This window comes from Lissotriton vulgaris, chromosome 7 (assembly GCF_964263255.1).
Source record: "Lissotriton vulgaris chromosome 7, aLisVul1.2, whole genome shotgun sequence".
NCBI lineage: Eukaryota > Metazoa > Chordata > Amphibia > Caudata > Salamandridae > Lissotriton > Lissotriton vulgaris.
This window is the reverse complement of record NC_141695.1, coordinates 622341138-622365281: the sequence shown is the minus strand read 5'-3', so window position 1 is coordinate 622365281 and position 24144 is coordinate 622341138. Positions and strand designations below refer to the sequence as shown.

At 47.4% G+C, this 24144-nt stretch overlaps 1 protein-coding gene across 1 annotated transcript in view; it reads left to right on the top strand.

Annotated features, from left to right (window-relative positions):
* The window catches only part of CDR2L (cerebellar degeneration related protein 2 like), an 80747-nt gene that overhangs the window by 13780 nt on the left and 42823 nt on the right, over positions 1-24144 (top strand). The gene's annotated exons all lie outside the window — the stretch shown is intronic.

Below are 24144 nucleotides of genomic sequence, written 5' to 3'. Positions count from 1 at the left end.
TATGTTAACATGTGCCTGTATTTAAGGAAATCTCATCCTGTTTTTTAAGGCACCATGCTGTCTGTATGCTCAGCTGTTTCCTGGAATTCATTAAATACAGCATGGAGCGTCTCTCACAAGACGCACCAATTTCAGTATTTTTCCACTTTTAAAAATAAATCCAGGAGGTAAACACATTGTTTGCTGTCTGTATTTATATTTAAAAATCTGTAAAAAACGAAAACTGGTAGCCTTAGTTATGGTTCCCCCTTTTAAATTATAAATTATCTTTTTTATTGTTTTCCATAAGAGAAGAAAACAATCAACAGTACACTGTGTAAGGAACATCACAGTTTATCCCAGTCTGTGTCCCCCTTTCTAATTCCGCTAATTTTTTATTTTTTCTCATCCATAATTTGCTAGCATGAGTTTAGACTTTTCCTCCTAGAAAGATGTATATTATAACCAAAATATCGTCTGACAGAAATATTGTGTCCTAAATATTGTGCTCTAAAATATTTCCCCATTAGAGTTAATAATAGAAAATCCAAAGGGATGCCTATCAATACTTAGGATACGATATTTCTGTCAGACGATATTTTTATTAATGATGTCCGGACGTACAGCCTCCAAGAATATACATTTAATTGTGCTAAAGTAGTCCAAGTAACATCGTGTCCCTGACATTGAAGCATTTAGCAACGCTTTCATAACATGAGCTGAGCTAATCCATAATGTACACTCTGCATTTATTCCAGAAGTAACCTGGCTTTACAGTTCATGCTGGTCAGTTCTATTGGAGCAGGACCAAGACAGATATGCATATGGCTGGTTCCTGTTTGAAGTGGCATGGTGGCAGAAAAATACAATGAATTTGAATGTGGTCGAGTAATTACCAATGATTGAGATTAAGTCGAGCATTCCGCCCGCCACATTTTTGATTACTTCAGTACAATGCCTTAAGTGTCATGGGTAGTCCAAGATTTGGGTCCCACTCTCACTGTGCCACTGAAATTAATCAGCACCGCATTGATGAGGCTAGAGGTGTCCGAATCCAGCCACTGAAACAAATCGGCACCGTACTGATCAGGCTAGAGATGTCCGAACCCAGCCACTGAAATAAATCAGCACCGCACTGATGAGGCTAGAGATGTCTGAACCCAGCCACTGAAATAAATCAGCACCGCACTGATGAGGCTAGAGATGTCTGAACCCAGCCACTGAAATAAATCAGCACCGCACTGATGAGGCTAGAGATGTCTGAACCCAGCCACTGAAATAAATCAGCACCGCACTGATGAGGCTAGAGGTGTCTGAAACCAAGCTGGGGTTTCTTGTTTTCTAGTTCAGAAGGACCTGCCTTAGCAGTTCAGGCTGGAATGCTCCTACTGGAGCAGGACAAAGCCAATTTGCACATGGCTGGTTCATGCCTGAGGTGGCACAGTGGGTAAAAGCACAATGGACTGCAATATGACCCCAGTTATTGCCAGTGGTTGAAATTAATTCAAGCATTCCACCCATCACTTTTTTGTTTTCCTCAGTGCAATTCTCTTTTTTTTTTATTTAAAAGATTTTTATTGAAAAATAAAAGTTGCATATACATAGGCAGTTGTTTCACAGTGCATTTGTTGTCTCTTTTCCTTGGCCTGTTGCAGAAGAGAAAAAGAAAAAAGAGGAAAGAGAGAAGAAAAAGAAGAGGGGGGTCATTAGTGTGGCTTCTTCAAGTGATCATCGAGAGGTTCCCACATGAGCTCTTTGGGGGTGTGTTCTTTCGAGAAGTTGCCTGTGATGTTATCTGCTCCTCTTAGGAAGGTGACCCAGTTGATCCATGTCTTGAAGTTTGCTTTCGCCGTGTTCTTCCAGTTCGTTAAGATTATCTTTAGGGCCGCTGTGAGTAGCAGGTCTAGTAGATCTCTTTCTTCCCTGCTGTTCAGGTTTGTCGTTACGTGCCCTGTCGCCAAGGTCACATGGTTGATAGTTAAGTCTGTTTTGAGCATGTCGTTTATGAATGCGTTTATCTGGCCCCAGAACTTCTTGACTTTGATGCATCCAAAGATGAGGTGTTCGAGTGTGCCCTCCTCCTTCTGGCAGTTCCAGCAGTCGCTTGATTCTGCTATGCCACTTTTGTGGAGTCTGGATGGGGTCCAGTAGGCTCTGTGGAGTAGCCAGTATTTTGTTTGTGCCAGTTGTGGGGTGATTTTGTTTTTTGTGGCTGAACACCACATTTGCGCCTGTTCCTTTTCGTTTAGCTGTCTGCCTAGGAGTGTTGCCCATAAGTTTGTTGTCTTCTTGTTTAGAGACATGGTGGTTGGGGCAATTAGTTTGTAGATTTTCGCTGTCTGGTGGCCCGCCGAGTTTAGCATTTGCGCGTACTTGACGATGCTTGGTTCCTCTCGGGTTAGGTTTGCTCTGGTTATGGCAGTTCTTATCTTCAGAAATGTGTATAGCTCTTTGTTAGGGAGATTGTATAGTTGTTGTAAGTTTGAGAAGGTCAGCTGCTTCCCCTTAGTTTCCATTTGTCTGGGGAGGCTGATTCCCTTTTTGATCCATGTGTTGTAGTTCATTATTGCCCCTTGATATGAAATTTTTGTGTTGAGCCAGATGGATTCCCATGTTGTGCCTCTCAGCTTCTGTGCAATTCGCCTGTCCACTCTCATCAGTGCTTCTCTGGTGTGCTTCAGTATCCTGTTTGACCATAGGGGGTGTTTGTTTGCAGTCAGTATCGCTGTTGGGTGCAGGCCTTCCAGGAGCTCTCCCTCCAGTTCTAGCCAGACTGGCTTGTACTGTTGCGTTTCGTCAATCCATGCGAATCCTTGTTTGGCCAGGCAGGCTGTCTGGTAGGTTTTAAAGTTTGTCAGGTTTAGGCCTCCTAGTTCTTTCGCTAGCCTCAGTTTGGGTAGGCCTATTCGTGGTTTTTTGTTTCTCCATAGGAAGATGTTTATCATGCTGTCCAGTTTTTTGTGGAAGCTTTCTGTCATTGGGAGCGGTAGCATGCTTAGCGTGTAGTTTATCGCGGGTGTTATCATCATTTTAATCGTCTCGATCCTTCCCCACCAGCTGATGTATTTGGGCGACCACAGCTCTAGTCTGTCTTTAACTTTTTTTAGCAGTGAGTCCTCGTTGTGCTGTATTGTGGCCGTTAGGTCTCTCCCAAACTGCAGGCCTAGGTACTTGAGTGGGTTTGTTTGCCAGGCTAGGCCGGAGTCTCCTAGTACCGATTTTGTGGTGTGGACATTCATTGGTTTGCATTCCGATTTGTCCTTGTTGAGTTTGTATCCGGATGCCTCTGCGTATTCTCCTATTGTCTCCATTAGCGCTGTGATTGACGTTGATGGGTTGGTGGTAGTAATGAGGATGTCGTCTGCGTATGCTGCGAGTTTCACTGTTTTACCTCCGATCTTAACACCCGTTATCCCCTCATTGTCTCTTATTTTTGCAAGTAGTGGTTCTAGTGCCAGTAGGAAGAGGCCTGGTGACAGTGGGCATCCTTGCCTAGTTCCTCTCCCTAGTAGGAGTGATTCAGAAGTGCTTCTGTTCACCACTATTTTAGCTCTTGGTTTGTTGTATAGGGCCATTGTCATTGCTATGTATTTTTCTCCTAATCCGAACTTTGTCATGCAGTTCCTTAGGAAGGGCCACGAGACTCTGTCAAAGGCCTTCTCCGCATCCAGTGCTATCATGACCGCCTGTTCATTGCTCTGTGTTGTGTGGTTGATCAGGTGACATAGCAGCCTTGTGTTGTCTTGTGACAGCCTGTGTCTGATGTATCCCACTTGTGAGTTGTGTATGATGTTCGGTAGGATTGTATTCAGTCTGTTCGCAAGGACTTTTGCATAGATTTTGCAGTCCACGTTTATGAGCGATATGGGTCTGTAGTTTTTCGGGAATTGGGGGTCTTTACCCTCCTTGGGTATTATTATGATGTTGGCTTCCCGCATGGTGTTTTGTCATCTCACCTTTCTGTGTGCAGGCGGTATAGGTTTCCGATAGTATTTTCTTGATTTGGGGGCAAAGGCCTTGTAGAACCCGGTGGAGTATCCGTCTGGTCCTGGTGCTTTGTTCCTTTTTAGCTGGTTGATTGCAATTTCAATTTCTTCTTCCGTTATGTCCGCCTCTAAGGGTGCTTTCTCTTCCTCCTTGAGTTTCGGTAGGTTGACTTCTTTGAGGAATGAGCGGCCTCCGTCTTTGCTCAGGTTTTTATCCTCAGAGTACAGATCTTGATAGAACTCTCTGAAGACCTCCAGTATGCCTTTGTTTGTTGTTTGCGATTTGTTGTTTTTGTCTGTTATTGCTGCTATCGTGTGTTGTCTTTGCTTCCCTTTGAGGTAGGACGCTAGCTGTTTCCCTGCTTTGTTTGCCCTGCATAGATTCACCGACTTGAATTTTGTTAGCCACGAACCTGCTCGTTCGCTTAGGATTTTGTTTAGTTCGTACTTTTTTTTTGTGAGCGTGGTGAGTGTGTTCTTGTCTGTTATGTTTGCGCGGTGGCCTCTCTCCAGTGCTGCTATTTCCTCTTCTATCTCTGAGATCTTTTTGTTCCTGCTTCTGTTCATCCTTGATTTGATGTTTATCAGCTTGCCTCTTAGTGTTGCTTTGAGTGCTTCCCAGATGGTGTCTTTCCCCACTTCGCCGTTGTCATTGTCTTCCAGGTAGTTCTTTAGTGCCTCCTCTATTTCTTTAACATTGTCTTTGTTCTGTAGGATGTCGTCATTTAGTCTCCACCTTCTCGTCACGCTCTCATTGTGTTTGCCGTTCAGGGTGAGGGATATGTGCGCATGATCGGAGACGGTTATTGGGGCTATCTCCGTGTTCTCAATTAGGTGCGTGTGGTTGTTGGACATCAATATATAGTCGATCCTGCTGTAGGAGTTGTGCGGGTGTGAATAAAAGGTGTATTCACGCGCTGTGGGGTGTTGTAGCCTCCACGGGTCTGCTAGATGATGTTTGACGCATAGTTCTTTAAGGGTGTTGCTGCCTGGAGAGTTGTGGCTTGGCCTGCTTGGGTGTCTGTCCGTTGCTTGGTCCATTGTCTTGTTCAGGTCACCAGCTACAATCAGCAGGTCATCCTGTGGTAAATCGCAGAGTTCGCCGTCTACCATTTGCCAGAAGTCTTTGTCTTCAGAGTTTGGTCCATAGATGTTCGCCACGTGTATTCGGTCAGTTCCTCTTTGGACACTTGCTATCAGCAGGCGACCGTCCTCGTCTGTTTTTGTCTTTTGGAAGGTGAGGTTGGCTCTCTTGCTTAGGATAGTTATCACGCCTCTCTTCTTTCCCTTGGCAGGTGAGCATAGGATGTCGCCTATCCATCTAGCCTTAAGTAGTTTAGCCTCCTCCTCTGAGAGTTTGGTCTCGTGTAGATGTCCCCTTTGAGCTTTTGCCAGGTGTTCTAGTATTTTCCTGCGTTTGATTGGATGGTTTAGGCCCTTGACGTTCATGGAGATGACCTTAAGGTTCGTGGATAGGTTCACCGGTGTTTGGTCTGTCATGGGGGTTTGTTGTTGCCGCTGGTCGTTCTGTTCTCAGTGCAATTCTCTAATGCAGTGGGTGTGCCCAGACAGGGGTCCTTGCTGCACCCTACTGACCAGCCACAAGTAAGCTAAAACTGGTATGTGGTTGCTTGTGCTCCGGTTCAGAAGACACCTGGCATTTCTGGCTCAACTGTCCCTACTGGAGCAGAATCAAGGCTTGAACGTATCGCCAACAAATCATTGATTTCAGGTGTATAAGTCTAATTATCTTGATGGAAGCAAAACAAGACTACAAAACTCCGAATACACTAGACTGTCACACAAAGGTCCAGGACTGGAAACAGTGTCTGTAATGACTTGAGGGTGGTGGTCACGCTACCCTTTTATTATTACAGATAGGGGAAACGAGTGTTTAAAAGTGGAAGCTCCCAGGTATGTCCATACCTCCCAGATGTAGCTGTATTTCCGAGCTTCCCCTGAAAAGCTAAGGAGTGGCATAGACATATGCCCAAACATTCAAGGACAGGGTGATTTCTTATTCCAGTGCCAGGTCTCGAATATTTAGGGAAATTGTATTTTCAGGTACATTGCAGACGTCTTGCACGAAGGGAGAGTGTAATATAGGTACCCTCTTCGCTTGCGTGCAATGCATCTGCATGCTCAGTAGAAATGGAAGGGCATAGAAACACAAATAGCTCCAAAAGATAGCAACCAGTTTAAAGATACCATTGAAGGACTGAATGACAGCCAACTCCAAAGACACATTGTGATTGCCTAAAAGGGATTGGCCATCATACAAATGCATGTAGCTGTGTGAGTGTTTCTTGGGATGGAGGAGACTGCTACCCATGAAGAGACAGAGGAGCTGCACTACATATATTTATTGCATAATGTACTATTGTCACAGTCAGTCGTAAGAGAACCGTATTGAGCATTATGCATACCGACTTCGGAGACCTGTAGTTCAGGTACTGTAAAGTTAGTGGGACCTCCCTTGGCCGCTGCTGAGGCCTGGCCTGCCCTTAGCACACGGACGGCGCCCACATGGTAATTATAGTGTCTTATGCACTCTGACCTCAAGTGGTCAGGTGCCCTTTATATAACCACTCAGGCTTTGGCCAGCCCTCGTGTTGCATGCTGCGTGGGAGTAACGTCATGGGCAGGGTGGCTCACTAGTTACATGCAGACACAGCGTCACGTGGAGGGTGTAGTGTTGTGCTGGACATGTTCTAGTGTCTCAGCAGGCACTTGGTTTGCCAGCCACTTCCACGAGGGCTGAACACACTGGCACCCCCACACCCATCGTGACGTGACTCTGCCAAAAGGGCCCAGGTGCACGTGGTCCTGGCCAGTTATAAGTACCATACTCGTGTGTCTTTGTACTTATTCAATTAGCATGTGGGCCTAGAGCCCACGACAAAACAGAGGGGACCAGCAGGGTGGATTGGTGCTGCTGTGGCTTCTTATGAGCTATGTGGAGGTGAACAAGCCTTTGGAAGCTCGAGCCTGACTCAAGCTGGATCCATGGCTCAGGCTCAGCTTGGGGGTCCTCCTGGGCCCTAAAGCCCAAAGGAAGCTGAGCCTGGTCCCTCTAATATTATTGAGTGTTCATCTCATTGGGTCATCATCTATTCACTTTCCTCACTACGAAGTCCATGGTTGTTGCATGACACCACCGGTACAAAAGGCGGTGGTTATGGACGGAGCATCTGAACCAATCAAACACTCACACCCAGTCAAAAGATCTGGGTTTAATTCATCACCATTCTTTAGCCACTCTGCCACCCCAGTTCAGACATGGTTATATGCAAATCAGTCTGACCCTGTGCCTCATGGGAACAGACCAGCCCGAACTGCCAAGCCATGCCTTCCCTGCACCGTAAACAATCTTCCGAGGACCGGTTTCTGGCATTCCAGCCGTCTTCAGCCCAGCTTGCTTGAATCCAGTGGCAAAGTGAGCAAGGGACTCACGTCTGAGCATACCCTGCCACACTTATGGCGGCCAAAAGAGGTACAAAAGGGGGTGGTGATGGACGGAGCATCTGAACCAATCAAACACTCACACCCAGTCAAAAGATCTGGGTCCATCACCACCCCCTTTTGTACCGCATGACACCAGCAGCACAGTGGCCACGTTTGCACACTATTTTTTCTTTTGTCTGAAAAATATTTCACATCTTACTGCTGCCAACAGATGTGAGACACATTTCAAAGCATCTTCAGTTGCTTCCAGCTGCTGACTTTGGAACTAGGGAACCAGGTTGAGTCTTGGTGTGGGTTTAACATCCTGTGGTTCTGGGCAAATCACTTAAACTCCCTGTGTCTAAAATAAGAAATATGATCTTTGTGTATTGCAACTGGTGCTCATGTAAAGCACTCCGATCCTTTTGTGTCAAGTTTGCATCATATAAAACTGCAAAAAAAAGTTACAGATGTCTTCTACATGTACTGCTCTTTCTAAACTGTGAGGTCTGTCTTCAAAGATTCCAGTCACACCGTCTCTGTGCTCCCTGGGGATCAAGCCTCGAGGAGGCTCGTGACCTACAAGGCCACCCCATGCTCTGAGTGTGCAGGGAGAGTGCAGGCAAGGCTGGCCTTAGCTGCAATTGCGTGCTCGGCGATTTTACCGACGGAGGAGTGGGGTAGGGCTTTTATTTTCACGTCAGTTCCTGTACACCCTCCCCCCTTCACTGATTCACCTATTTAGTTGAAAAGGAAAAACAAGAAGAAGGTCGGTGGAAGGAAGAAAAGAATGGAAGATTTTGTGAAGGAACTATAAGATCATGTATACAGCGCCTGGAAAAACCGAACAGGCGTCAGTGCGCTGAAATAAAAGAAAATGATTAAAATATGTAATTCCAGACTGCCTCTCTAAAACTAACGCTTTGGGCGTAGGTGAGAAATCATCCGAAGAGCTCTATGTTTGTATACATCGTGCCCTGGGGTCCAGGAAAGAGCAAGTTTAATTTTTTGTAATCTCTGTAATTTGTACTTTCGCAATCGCTCTGCAGCCCCAGGTCAGCGTCTCTTCAGCGGGAGCTTTGCACCATCATTGTGTCAAGGTTAAATCTTCATTGTGGTTGTTTAGTAAGTTGCAGTCAAAGACTTTGAAGGCAGGGAGATTCTTTTTTGTTCTTCTCTACTTTTGGCGGTTGATTATAACTTGCTTTTAGTATAGCACCAAATGCCGCAGTTTGCTTTGTCGAGGCGCTAATCAGTAAGTAACTTGATTTTCTTTGTCCAAATTCACCAGTGCGCGGTTTGTTGTCATTTGAAAGACGTGGAAAGCTGAGCTGGCCTTCTTTGTCTTATACCCACATCGACTATTTGTGCATGTGTGGCAAAGTCGTCAGGGCGGGAGGCATGAATATGTTCACCGTCATGTAAAAAAAAAATATCACATTAAAAAGATTCCCAAAACATTGCAAAGATTTATAACTGTTGTGCTCGGGTGAACATCTGCATTTTAAAGAAATGTAGTTGTTTGAATTTAGAAGAGAGTTCGTCACATGTTTACAATACATGCCAAACATTTTTAGGGCTGGGGTCGTGCACATGCTCTTAGAGCCCAGAAAGACCCCTGGCTCGGCACTGGCTCGACTCGCCTTGACTACTTCTTTACTCCCACCCCTACATCTATAGAGTTTGTCTGGGGCACTGTGTTTCGGAATCAGAGCTAAGGACATCTGATTGCAGGATTCATGGAACAGGTAACCATCTGTTGACTATTTCGTTGCCTTTGACCGTGTATGGACCGCAGTTATTTTTTTCACGCTGCATGAATACCGTAGACAAGCTTTAAAACACTTGACGTCACGCAGACACTACCCAGCTGCTACAGCAACAGCTGAGTGCAGAGGTTACAGAAAGCCACAGCACAGTGTACTGTGAAAAAAAGAGGCCAGCTGGTCCCAGAACGCGCACCCGCATCAGAGGGGACTCACATGCGTCGCAGTTTGCGCAGACTCGTAAAAGAGGTGGCAAAACCCACAGCCTCGCAGGTTCTTCTGAATTATGCACTTATTCTCAAATTTTTCCGTTTAGAGCACTTTGAGTCGGAGGCCTGTTGACCTTCTCTGCTGCCCACCACCGTAAGTATTCCGCAGTCTGGCACTTGGCCTTTGGAAATGCTGCCCTCTCGCGCCTCCTCCTCCTTGCAGAAGAGAGGCCAAATCATTGCAGGGTCATGAGCCCAGAAGTTTTAAATCGGGCTTCTCCAAGGAGTAGCTCTCCGGTTTCCTGCAAGAAGCTCTTCTGTGTGCATCTCAGGCTAGTGAGTTAGAAACCTTGGCTTGGTGGAATGGATTTATGTGTATCATGGTTGAGACAAGAATGTGTGCATTTTCAGAACTCGTTAGATGATGTTTGTAGACAAAAGACTCAGTTTTAAAAGTATATTTAAAGCTGATGTTTCAGCAATAAAGAATGAGGTGTTGGGGAAACATGTTACTAATACTATTGCCCTTGTGCAGATGTGACTGTTATGTATTACGCACCAAGAGGCATTCCACATTGACAAACCCTTCTGTAAATTAGTGCTTGTACCGTTCCTGGTGAACTGAGGTGATCATTGCTGGTAATCTTGCATACAGTGACCACTAATGTAATGCTAATAGTAGCTTGGGGTGATTTTTATTGAAAATAAGTAGTGCTTACTACAGAAAAGGTTGGAGATCCCTGTTCTGAACATTTGCAGACTCCTCCAGTTGAGCCCTCACCGGGTTTATTCCCCTAAGGACAGGGCTAGAGTCTGGGTACCACACGGGTGGACGGCATCCCCCCACTTATTTTACCGGCTGGACGCCGTCCCCCCTGCCAAACAGCTGGACTTCACTCTTTGGCCTCTCTGGGACGAGATCGGAGCTCACAGCACGCTGATCGCCGGCTGACTTCTCAGATGCAATCGCATCTAAGGGGTGAGCGAGGGGAGGCAATGAGCCCGATGGTGCAAGCCACCTTTCGTGACATCACTTCCTGTTGTGACGTCAATTCCAGTGACAACGTCCCCCCACTTGTTTTTTTAGGACTTGGGCCCTGCCTAAGGAGGAGATATTTTACTTATTCCAGCGGTAGGTGGCACCTCCCCTCTTCTGATGTCAAGGGGCTCCCCTGTACCCTCCAGTGTTAAGTCCACCATGGTGAGCACCGGGCTAGGCAAAGCTTCAGTGTATTTAGGGGGATAGCTATCATTAACTAAATTAAACTAAACTATCATTAGTGCAGCAGGTGCAGCGGGACCTGGGCCCTGGTGGGCGAGGGTCAAATTCACCTCAATTGTGGCTGTCTTTTACTATGCCACTGGGAGGCTGAGGACCCATTTCCATGCCACCCCACTGAGACCACTGACTACCAAATAATAAACGAATCTGCAGATGCTAGTCTCCGTCGCTCCCTCAGCCTCTGCCTGGTCCTGAGGAGTTCACTGTCACTTTATTTGTAACCTGCCAAGACCTCCTTACAGCAGCCCTTGACAGCCCATTGGCATCAGGTGGTCACTGTTTCTTCCTGTAGGGAGGTCTCAGTTTACAGTTGTATGAATGGCCCAGGTAGCACAAACCGCCTGTTTCAAGTACTTACAGGCAGCTTTAGCAATAGTCAGTCCTGCCACTTCAAAGACCTCACCATCTGGCATGAATAAGTTCTTGATTCTTTACTATATCTGCTCTGGTACACTATGACTGTACATGTATGTGATTGTTCATCGACCTCTTACCAGGCCTCACTGGTACGAATAAGAACATCTCATGCGACTTTTTAAAAGAGGGATCTATTTATATCTATTTATTTATATCTTTTTAAAAGAGGGATCTAGTTGCCAGTTAGCGCCAAGAAACCGTCAGGTGTACGAGCGCTATACAAATCCCTTCAAATTCAAATTCAAATTCAAATCTATAGAAATCTAGTTATTCTGTGGTCGCAGATTAGTTCTGTTAGCTCACAGCAAGCTGGAGGTACGGTGCTGCTGAAAGCCCCAACACACAGATCACCAAAGGTCTTGGCTAGCTCTGGCACAGCATTCGTAGCCATCTCAGTCAAATCTAGAGATCTCTTACCTTCTTGCCTCTCACCCATGCTCTCAAGTTCTCAGAGCATCTCTGGGCCCATTTATTTGTACATGAAGAATTTCACGCGCCTATCGATCAGCGTGATTAGCCCGGAGACGCAAGGCGTTTTACAGCAAGTTTTCTTCTCCCCTTCACTCCTGGGGGCCGCTTTTGTGTTAGCGGTAGGGGGCGCCTGAAGCAACATTTTATCTGGTTTTCTTCTGTTTTTCACTTGCTACAGCGGCTTGAACTTCTTCATCCGCAGAACCTCTGTGGCAGTACGAATTTGGTCGTTACCAGTCCCTAAGTTTGCAGCGGCTTCAATTGTGGAGATTACATCTGGGAAAGGAAAGAACCTAGGCGTAGAGCTGGAGGTGACGTTGGTAATGAGAGGGGTCAGAGCCAGAGCTAAAGAGGAGCTGGGGGGTTCATGACTGTGTAAAGTGTGCTATACGTATATGCTTAAGCTGAATAGAAGCCGGAGTAAAGCAAAAGTGGAAGAGAGAATTCGAAGAGGAGGTAAAAATGGGAAAACCCCAGAAAGATGTGAACATTGTGAGCAAACATAGTAAGGCAGAGGTTGCGGCTCGCCTTAAAGCAAAAACACACCAAGCTTTGGCTAAAAAAGCGGCACTTCGGGCCGCAAAGGATAAGGAAACCAGTTCCACTTCCCCGGGCCACGATAGCACTTTGAGAGTTCAGAGGAGGAGGAGCTCTCCCCCACTGCCCTCATCACTATTTCTCCACAAGGCGAGGGGCAATCTGAAGCAGTAGTCTTAGTGGCTGATCAGACTATGGTCACATCAGAGCGGGTAGATGCTGTTGCTGTATTAACTGCGCCGACTAGCCCTCCGCAAGATGGCCCAAGTAAAAGACTGAAGGGAATAAAGGAATTTCCATTGTTTGTAAAGAAGACTCTCGCAACCTCCACACCCACAATCCTCCTCATCAGCTTTAGGCTCTGCTGAAAAAAACTCTTAACACCCCCAACACCATTCCGCTAGAGTCAGGACTGGTTCCACCAGGATCACAAGTCCCAGAAGCTACTGAGGATCAGGCAGCGAAGCATCAAAATTTTAAAATAGATCATCTAGAAGCTCAGCAGGAATTCGATTCGAGCACATGCCTTGGTAGCGCCCCACACGCTTTCAACCTCCCTTTGTGCAGCGGATAATACGATGTCTGGGCTCAATCCCTCTCAAGATTCGGCCCAAGCAGAGGCTCTGACACAGCTTCGGGCTCCTCCACAAGTATCGGTTCCCCTGACTGGCCCAAGGTCTCCTGAAGGGGTTGACTCATCAGTTTGATTGGAGAGTAGATGATGTTGGGCTGTTTGACCACAGACTCCAGGCCATGCCCTTGTTCTCTAGCGGCAAAACCCCACAACACCTATAAAACTGGCAGTATTCAACATTACGTAGAAGTGGAACTGTATTTAGTTACTGGCCTCAGGAGGTGCAATGGTTGCAAGAGCAATAAGTTCTTGACATTAGAAATCAGGGAATGTCAGTTACAAGATTTAGATTTAGCCCGTGTGATAAAACACAGGTGGATGGGAGCAGGGTCTGACCGAGAGCCTTTGATAACTTGGCGGTGCTTTCCCTCCATCTACAGACACAATGTCTTCAGACCCTTCCTTGTCCTCTTTCTCTGAGTGATATGTTTACCCGTGAACCCTAAAAACAACAGAAGGTATCAAAGGGTCTAAAACCATACACAGCTCAGAGGTGTACGCTAGTCACCTAATCCACCACAGTACCCTAATCACCCAGAGTTCAACATTAATTGGGCACAGAAGGCTCTCAAGGGATGAGGAAAATACCCATCAGTCACCATACGGATCCGCCCATCATCATTTGGGATTTTATCCGGACCACCCGTCTGAGAAAATCAGTGCCACAATCAAAGGATTCAGAAAAGGGGTGGTGATGAACAGAGTGTCTGAATTAAGCAGACCACTCTTACCCAGTCCAAAGATCAGGGCTTGATCCATCACCGTTATTTATCTCACTGCACCATCCCAGCTCAGAACCTGGCTATTTGCAAATCAGTCTGTCCCTGGCCCAGTGCATCATGGGAACAGGGCAGACTAAACTACCAAGCCAATTCTTCACCAGAAAGGAGACAAGCTACCGGGGACCGGTTTCTGGCATTTCAGCCGTCTTCGGCCCGGCTTGCTTGAATCCTGATGGTGCAGTGAGAAAGGGACTCATGTCTGAGTATACCCTGCCACACCTATAGTGGCCAAAAACGATTCAGAAAAGGGGGTGGTGATGAACAGAGTGTCCAATGAAATTCCGTAGCTAGATGTTTTGCTCCTGTGGATATAAATATGTGGGCATGACCACACGAAAGGTCCGAATAAGGATATCGGAGCACAAAAGCACCATTCGTTGTGCCCGACAGGCCACGAAACTAACTACCCACTTCCTGGAAGCAAAACATCTAGCTACGGAATTTCATTGGACTGCTGGCCTTTAAATCCTCTACCATACACCTCGCGCGTATGCGTTATAGTCTGTGTTCATTTACACTGCCCCCCTTGACATTTTACACTTATAACTAAACGTCGACCCATGTGGCCGCCAATCTACCAATCACATCTTTTGTTGACAGGGGGTTAACCAATAGGCATGCTTGTTTGACTCTAGACGCGAGCTGAACCAATGATAACACGCGTCCATGTACATCCCGTGAACGGCTTACCAATTGGCGGCGCGTTTAAATACAGCTTCGCGCTCGCCTTCTGGTACCTCCCCAGTCGGCCAGGACGCCGGCCCCGGAGTACCAACGGATAGGTAAGACGAGCTGCTCCTTTCCCGATCACTCGCGTTAATGCTCCGTTTTCAAGCGAATCTACTTCACACGATGGAGGTCTTTCTCCACCGCTTTTGGGAACGGAAGCATTAGATATTTGTGCGAGCCTCACTGACTCCCGGTGACTGACAGTAGAGGGTGTTTGTATTTTGATGTGCACATTATGACTGACATGTGTTTCACATGTTTTTTAGAGCGGTGCTTCATCTTCCCCTGAGCCGCTGCCAGGTGGGGTGAGGCAAGTCTACCTTACAGATTAAGGTAAGAACTGGATGGCGTTTGGATAATAAAATATATTTCCGAATGTATGGTAACTGATTCTCTCACAATAAGAGTGTATATATCAACTTTTTCAATGTGATTTCAATACTGATCCATAGATCATGGACTTATTCCACAGCCCACAGGATACAGATAGTCCCACCTGATACCCACTTCCCCTTTTTTATCCACAGTGATCGGCACAGACTGTAATGGCATTTGGACTATACAGGTGACTCTTTGCACTTGTTTTATTTCTCCTTTTGTCACTCTTTCACTTTATTATTTGTTCACGCTGTGCAGTAGCTGTAGCATTGTAGTCCTGGTCCTGATGAAAGCAAGGACGCAATAGTCCATGTTTGCTGAAACATGTCGACCGACCCTACCTCAGGCATTCTACATAACCTGATTGCCTAAGGTCACATATATTTTTAACCTTGGTATTGAGAGCATACACAGAATAAATATCATTCCGTGCTCTTCTAACCAATTTTAACACACTCTTTTGTCTTGGTTTTTCCTTTCTTCACTTACATTTTCTTGCACTGCACACCCCAGTCCCATGTTTTTTCCCACTCATTAAGATCGAGTGGTAGACCACACTGTAGTCAAAAACCACATAAGGGACCTCCTCACCACCAGGTCATCCTTTGATTATGGCACTGATTTTCTCAGACGGGTGGTCCGGATAAAATCCCAAATGATGATGGGCGGATCCGTATGGTGACTGATGGGTATTGTCCTCATCCCTTGAGAGCCTTCTGTGCCCAATTAATGTTGAACTCTGGGTGATTAGGGTACTGTGGTGGATTAGGTGACTAGCGTACACCTCTGAGCTGTGTATGGTTTTAGACCCTTTGGTACCTTCTGTTGTTTTCAGGTTCTTTGGGGACTGTATCCAGAGCTAGGTCTATAAATCTCCCCGAGGTCCTCCCCCACCGTAATGTTTTTTGTTACCCGTGAACCCTCCCTAGTGTGAGGGGTTAGCAGGCAGGGAGCAGTTGATTGGATCAAGTATCCTGAGCACTTTCCCTTTCTTTTCTGTGTACCTGGGGCTTCTTTTAGAGCACATGGTTCTGAGTTCAAGAATGTATCGTCCCTAGGATGAAAGAGGCTAGACTGCATGGAATTTCATTCCTCTGCTGGAGTGGAGGTAACTTTACATGCCCTTTGACCCCATTAACCTCACAGCAATGATCCTCTTTACTGCTTTTGGCTCTTTAACAGTTTAGGTCGAGCCTAGCTGAAGCGTGCATGCGCTGCTCGCTCTACGAGGCATGCTGTAGTAGAGTCTGCTGTGTAAGCCTCGTCCCCACTCACCTCCCATATTTTTATTGGCTGGTGTCATTGTCCTTGGTAAACGCTGGCTTCCGATTCATTATGAGGCTTGTTAGTCCCGCCTTGGTACAGTCCTGTCTCCATTTGGTACTGCCCATAAGGACTGGACCTTTTACTTCCCTCGTTACACGGCATGCTTTATCTAGTTGGTGAAAACAAGGAAGGCTTGGGTCCTGTACTCCCCCGACTGGACCACCCCAATATTGAAATCACAGAAAGGTGTCAAGGGAGGTTTATAGTATAGATATACCTAGTTGGTGAGCACTATTTTGTTTATTGACAATGGCTGCTGCTTTTTTTGTTGTATGTGCATGCTGAGCGCGGCGACTGCTTTAGGGACACCGCGCTCAGTTTACATTTTAGTTTTTAAAAGTTTGAGGTTGAGCACTGCGCCCGCGTCAGGGACACTGCACTCTTGTTTGTTTATTTCTTTTTTTTTACTTATTCAGAGCGTGGTGCCCGCTTCAGGGACACTGCGCTCTGTTCCTTATGTTTTTTAACTTATTCTGAGCAACCACCCACTTACCCCCCTGCATGCCAGACCCAAATGACCAAACAGGTCAGACACCAGGCAAATAATTGCAGATCCCCCAGCACCCCTGGCTGACCTCAGCCTCTGGGTAATCTGCAGTCTGCTTCAGTCTCCCTAGGGCCGCACACACGCCGCTTCAATCCCCCTCCCGCCTCAGGGCATCAGTGTGCCAGTCAAGTTTCTGCCTCCCTATGTACTGGAGGGACTCAGGATGCTCTTTCTGGTCCCCCTAGTCAAAACGCTAAGGGCGGGGGGGCTCTATGCTGCTGGCCCGACCACAGCCGCTTATGGAGGCCTCGGGTGTCATCAACTGCTGATGTTGCCATGAGTCCCTTTCTCACTGCACCATCAGGATTCAAGCAAGCCGGGCCGAAGACGGCTGATATGCCAGAAACCGGTCCCCGGTAGCTTGTCTCCTTTCTGGTGAAGAATTGGCTTGGTAGTTTAGTCTGCCCTGTTCCCATGATGCACTGGGCCAGGGACAGACTGATTTGCATATAGCCAGGTTCTGAGCTGGGATGGTGCAGTGAGATAAATAACGGTGATGGATCAAGCCCTGATCTTTGGACTGGGTAAGAGTGGTCTGCTTAATTCAGACACCCTGTTCATCACCACCCCCTTTTCTGAATCGTTTTTGGCCACTATAGGTGTGGCAGGGTATACTCAGACATGAGTCCCTTTCTCACTGCACCATCAGGATTCAAGCAAGCCGGGCCGAAGACGGCTGAAATGCCAGAAACCGGTCCCCCGTAGCTTGTCTCCTTTCTGGTGAAGAATTGGCTTGGTAGTTTAGTCTGCCCTGTTCCCATGATGCACTGGGCCAGGAACAGACTGATTTGCATATAGCCAGGTTCTGAGCTGGGATGGTGCAGTGAGATAAATAACGGTGATGGATCAAGCCCTGATCTTTGGACTGGGTAAGAGTGGTCTGCTTAATTCAGACACTCTGTTCATCACCACCCCCTTTTCTGAATCGTTTCTGGCCACTATAGGTGTGGCAGGGTATACTCAGACATGAGTCCCTTTCTCACTGCACCATCAGGATTCAAGCAAGCCGGGCCGAAGACGGCTGAAATGCCAGAAACCGGTCCCCGGTAGCTTGTCTCCTTTCTGGTGAAGAATTGGCTTGGTAGTTTAGTCTGCCCTGTTCCCATGATGCACTGGGCCAGGGACAGACTGATTTGCATATAGCCAGGCTCTGAGCTGGGATGGTGCAGTGAGATAAATAACGGTGATGGATCAAGCCCTGATCTTTGGACTGGGTAAGAGTGGTCTGCTTAATTCAGACACTCTGTTCATCACCACCCCCTTTTCTGAATCGTTTTTGGCCACTATAGGTGTGGCAGGGTATACTCAGACATGAGTCCCTTTCTCACTGCACCATCAGGATTCAAGCAAGCCGGGCCGAAGACGGCTGAAATGCCAGAAACCGGTCCCCGGTAGCTTGTCTCCTTTCTGGTGAAGAATTGGCTTGGTAGTTTAGTCTGCCCTGTTCCCATGATGCACTGGGCCAGGGACAGACTGATTTGCATATAGCCAGGTTCTGAGCTGGGATGGGGCAGTGAGATAAATAACGGTGATGGATCAAGCCCTGATCTTTGGACTGGGTAAGAGTGGTCTGCTTAATTCAGACACTCTGTTCATCACCACCCCCTTTTCTGAATCGATGTTGCCATTTTGGCCTGCATGGCAGTTGCGAAGTCATGGCGGCTGCCCATCACAGCCGCATCGCCAGGGTTTACGCCGTATCAGGCTTGCCTCCTGGGTCTGGGAAGCCCCAGACAGCAAGTGTTCACCCCTGGTTGTGGGCTTGAGACCCCGGGATAAAGGACTCCGTAGCACCTGGCACCAGAGCTCTAGGTGAGTGCAACCTGCTCAATGCGCGACTAGGGGTGCATGTTTTGATTGGGCAGAAGGTATCTAATTCTACTTTCAAAGTGATTGCTCTCTGCAGCTGTGATCGTTTGATTTCTTTATCCAGCTGCCTAAGCTTGAAGTTTCAGGGACACACACATGACACTGGAATGCTGTTAAAGTGTTGTAGATAACTAGATATTATGTCATTTTTCTCTGACGGCAGCACAGTTTATTTAATTTTATTTAAACAGTTTTATATAGCGCTGGCAAGACCCGAGGGTATCAGAGCGCTTTACAGGCAAAAGATAAAACCGAATATAATTAACAGCTCAAACATAAAGGAGAGGCAGGTTATGAGAACAAAAAGTAAAGGAACAATAAATATAAATCAAAGGTATAGGCAGTAACATTAAGAACCAGTCAGGGCGATTGGATGAAGGAGTAAGTGGGAAAGGTCAGAGTGGAAGGGGGAGGGAATAGGGTTGAGGAGGGGATATGGAGGAAGTAAGGAGAGAAGGGAACAAATGGGGGAAAGAAGTGGGCAGAAGTGAAAAGGAGGAAGGAGGAAGATGTAAATGTAAATGTAAATGTGGCGTATTTGTATAGCGCGAACAGTGACCCGGAGGCATCCCGGCGCTTGTACTCCTACCACAAGGGAACCCCTCCTGGCTTTTCCTTGTGGGGTGTCCACTCCTGGGCATCCCATGGTGAAACCAGGCATCCCTTGTGTATCAGGGGGCCTTTGTGGAGACTAAGCAAGCTATTGCCCATAGTTGCAGCGTGGGACCCATGCTTAGAATCGGCACTGAGGCGAGAATATCCGGTCAGAGGAATTTAAGCCTGAAACCAGCCGAGGCGGGAATCGAACCCTGGTCCCTGGCCAGCGTTCTGCATCAAGGTCTGCCGCTCTAAGCATTCCCAGATGTGGGAAGCAAAGCGGGGTTGGAGGGTCAAGTAAGAAGCAGAGGGGCAAAAAAGAAAAATAAGGGGGAGGTTAGGAGACACCTGGGAGGGAAACAGTAGAAGGACCCCAGTATTTGAGGAGAAGGTGTCGTTTGAGATCTTTTTTGAAGCTGAGGTATGAGGGGTTGCAACGTAGATCTTTGGGAAGAGAGTTCCAAATGTTGGGAGAGTTACAGGAGAAAGCGTGCTTGAATTGATTTCTTTTTAACCAAGGGAGGGGCCAGCATGAGGGCATTGGGATTTGGGATTAAATATCCTCTGAGGAGAAACAAGACCCCCAGGGAACGTAACAGTCCGAAGCTAGACTAGTGTGCTGGTTGCAGGGTGAGAAAAGGTGACTGGGTCTGCTTCTTTCCAAGAAGATTCTCTGTGGTTTTGTCATTTCTATTTGCAGAGTCACGCGTGTGTGTTTTTAGGCCGATACTGGCAAAAACAGTATTTACTTAAAAAATGATGCAATTCCTGCTTTGTTTCCCTAGCACAACATAAAAGGGCCCTTTTTAAAAAAAAGTTTAAAACACTGAAAATGCAACAAAAAAAAGTGCCAGGCAAACGTAGCACTTTTTCACAATTTTAAGTTGTGCTCTTTTGCGAACGTCACAGTAGAAAATAACGTTCATTAGTTACATCAAATCTCCCTCCCTCCACTTTTATACACTGCGGTCAGAAAAGTGTTTCTTTTTTTAAGTGGTTCGAAAATAGGCTTCTGTTTATTCTCCATATTAAATTCCAGCAAGAGTTGAGAGGTTATAAAAATATTTTTCATACAGAAAGTGCCCAGACAGAACAGGCGATGCTATTGGCATTCACACTGCACGAGGCGACTGGGCCTGGTGCGTAGAATCTCATCACCATTCATCTTGCCTAGCATTGGGGGCATTTGTTTAAACAAGCATTTGCAATGCAATATGTCTTGCATTTGCGAGGGTTTGAGCTATTGGCATTATAAATGACAATTTTATTTTATTTATTTAAAGGTTTTGTAGAGCGCGTAGTAACCCTAGAGCATCCCAGCGCTAATGCATTTTACTTATGTGTTTTGAATACACTGCCTGCCTTGCTTCTCGTAAGCAAGGACTATAAGTACAAAGTGCGCGTTTACTAACCGCTTGCAGGTTTTCAAACACATAAATTAAAGGCATTGTCATTTACAATGTCAACAGCGCAAACTCTCGCAAATGCGAGACCTATTGCATTGCAAATGCTTGTTTTTGTTTGCTGCGGAGAGTCTAGGGAAAGAACAAATAGTAGAAACCAGACTAAGTGTCGGAAGGGTTATCAGAGTATCAGCTGCTGTCCGTTGACATCCTAATTAAAGTCCGTGCCAGGCAGGTCTCAGGGCCAAGCCAGCTGGGCTGCGTATGCCACAGTTACCCTTCAGATGCCCGGGGCTCTTCCTGCGGCGGCCCTTTGACTGGGAATGATGAGGTTTTATAGGCTGTGTACAGACGCGTGGCGGATGCAAACGGCAGAACAGAGCTCTATGTAGGACACCAGTAAAGGGCACTGACTTTGAACTTGCTACGGGTATATTGCCAGCGCACATCTCCCTCCGAGGCCCCCAATGGCCGAGATTCTCGAGGACCCTCCTCATGCGGTCTGTGGGCTGATCATGTGCGCCTGGAGGGGTTCACGAACCCTCTCAGAGACAGACCGACAGCGACAAGGGGCTGATTATCAAACTCGCTGCAGAGGCGATAGCTGCTGTCACGGGACGGATAATGAGAACACTGTAGGGGGGCAGGGGGGCGATGGTAGGTCGATCGATAGGACAGGGCCAGAAGGTCGAGATCAGACTAGAGAGCGGATGTGGCAGGGGAATGTGATGGTGGGTCGGGGGGTTGCCCTGTGGATGCGCGAGAAGGAGCTTTAAGCATCATAAGAGGTGGCATTTAAACTCTCACAGACCGTGTAGCTAGCCTGGTGTCTGTCCGCGGTGCACATTCACACGGAGGCCGGAGGCCTGTAATGGGGACCCTGGGACCGCTCTGAGGCATACACGGCCCTCCTGGGGGCCTGCAAACCCCATCACTGTAATCTAAATGCAGCGCCCTTCACAGCAGCAGAAGGTGGAGGGCGGGGAAAGAGGGAGTGAATGTCATGCTTTGTCCGCGGCTGATTGCTGTTCACAGTTCCATTCCTTAGGAGGAATTAATTCACTGCCCACAATGACGAGGGTAGGTTACCAAAGAGCCACATTCTTTGCGTGGGCAGCTAAAGCATTACGCCTTCAGACTGGTTTAATATGCACAGATTAAAGTTAGAGTATAGGAGGCAGTGTAAGGTGCAGTCTAGCAATGAAACGACCGGGGTGCGAAATATCAAGGCAGCGTAGTCTTGATTCCGCCTCATGCCTCTTTTATTCACCAACAAACATCCCTTGCCTCATGTTACGTTATGTTATGTTATGTTACGTGCATTTGTACTGCGCGCAGCTGCCCCAGCTAAGGGGCGTCCTGGCGCATGGCAAGGTAACACGCAACAGCCACAAGAAACACAACAGCTAAAAAGAAGAAACCAGGTTAAAATAAGAACGTTTTAATAGCCTTGCGAAAGGAGAAAAGATCCTCCAACAGCCAAATTTCCACCGGGAGGGAGTTCCACAGTTCGGCTGCTTTGACCCCGAAGGAACGGCCACCAACACGGCACAGCTTATATCGAGGGGTGATAGTAAGCGCTTGACCCAGAGATCTCAGAGGCCGGGTGGGGACGTACCAAGACAGGAGGTCCGTAAGAATTTGGGGAGCCGAACCCTTTAGAATTTTGAAGGCTAGGCACAGTACCTTGAATTGGATTCTGGCCCTGACTGGCAGCCAGTGCAACGCTTTCAAAGTACTGGAAACAGGGCAGGATCTAGGAAGACCAACGATTGCTCTGGCGGCAGCATTCTGCACGCGTTGGAGGCGGGTGACTTCGGCCAGGTTAACCCCCACCAGGAGAGAGCTGGCATAATCCAGGCGCGATATAACAGTCGCCTGGTGCGGTGGTCGAAGAACTTCAGGACTGGTCGCAGAGCCCGGAGGATTCCAAAACAGCAGGCAGCCGTTTTCTTCGTGTGCCCCACAAAAGTGAGAGTGGGGTCCATCCACACTCCCAAGTTTTTTAATTCCGTCACCGGAAGCGGAGCCGACCCAAGCTCCGAAGGCCACCACCTGTCCCCCCAGAGATCCGCCCTTCTACCGACGATCATGATCTCGGTCTTCTTCGCGTTGAGCTGGAGGCAGTTGGCCTTCATCCAGCTTGCCACCGCCCTAAGTCCACTCTGAAACCTGGGTGCATCCTGGTCCGCATCCCCGCTGATCGTAACCGCTAGCTGGGTGTCATCGGCATATGACACCATGGTCATACCCCACTGCCTGACAACCTCAGCCAGCGGTCTCACGTATAGATTGAACAACGTGGGGCTCAGAGAGGATCCCTGCGGCACTCCCTGTTTCAGAGGATGGAACTTGGACTGGAACGGTGGCACCGCAACGCTGAAGAAGCGACCATCGAGGAAGGACGGAACCACTGGAGGGCGGATCCCCCCACTCCAATCTCCTCCAGGCGATGCAACAGGATGGGATGAGAGACAGTATCAAAGGCGGCGCTTAGATCTAATAGTACAAGCGCCGCCGTCTGTCCTGCATCCATCACTGTGCGAAGATGTTCAGCCATGGTGAGAAGGGCGGTCTCCGTGCTGTGTCCAGCACGGAACCCGTTCTGGGTGGGGTCTAAGATGTTAGCTCGATGTGAGCTCATCATCTCGCTCTTGCTGGTTCCTTCTCATCTCTGCGCTCCACAGTTGTCACTGTTTTTTGTCTTACACTACCTCTTGATCATCTCCACATTTTGTGATTTTCTCTCTCTTCCTCTGGGTCAAAGTCTAATGAGGAAAATCAGCGCAGGGCTGTGGTGTTGGAATCATTTTTTGAAGTGAGGGATCTGAACAATAACATCACTTCACTAAAGGTACAGGGGATCCGTGACAGTCTGAATTTGGAAACACAACAAATGCTAGCAGAAGAAACACATGTGAAGGCCCCTTTATTAGTCATTCTCCATCTAACCTCCTTCAAGATTTATGGTGGTGCTGCAGCAACTCCTGCACCCCGAATTCCAGAGCCATGTCTCAGGGTTGTAGCTACCATTAGTGGAGCAGGCCCTCCTGCACCGGGGCCATGTGTGTATGGCTCCCTTTGCACATCAATTATTTCTGTCTCTCAATAGCTAACTGGAAAACGGGGCCCATTTTTAGGTTGAGCCTACTAATCAGTGCTTGCAATGTCGGCTGTGAGACATATTGCGGACTTCCCAACAACATACAGGGGCTTGGAGCTCACCCATTGCTTAACATTGGTTGTCCTTCCTGTGACTCTCATTTGCTTGCTTCTAATTCAAAGGTTTGCTTGCTTATCTTGCGTCTGTCCCATCCCTGGAGCATTGTCAATTTACTTCCTTTCTCTGGTCCCTTTTAGGCTCCTACTTTTTAAGTCGAGCCTGGGCAGCGCATGCGCTGCTCTGCAAGGCATGCTGTATTCAGGTAGGGACTTGAAGCTCCACCTACTCTCCGTCAGTATTTTTCATTGTCTTGTATCATTGTCTACTGTAAACTGTGTCCGTTCAATGGTCAATAGGCCTAGTAATCCCTCCTAAGTACCGCCTTGTCTCATTTTGTAACCTCCCATGGCAACACCCCCTGTTACGTGTGTTGTTACTCTGTAAGCTTTAATCACAGCCTCTGAGCACTATTTTCTCGAATAGCCTGCTGTTGCAGGCAGGACATGCTCTCTCCTAATGCTTTAAAAAAAATTGATAGCACGGACGCCGAATGCATTTGCAAAGTAATAAGTCTTGCATTTGCGAGAGTTTAAGCTATTAGCATTGTACATTGCAAGAACTTTTA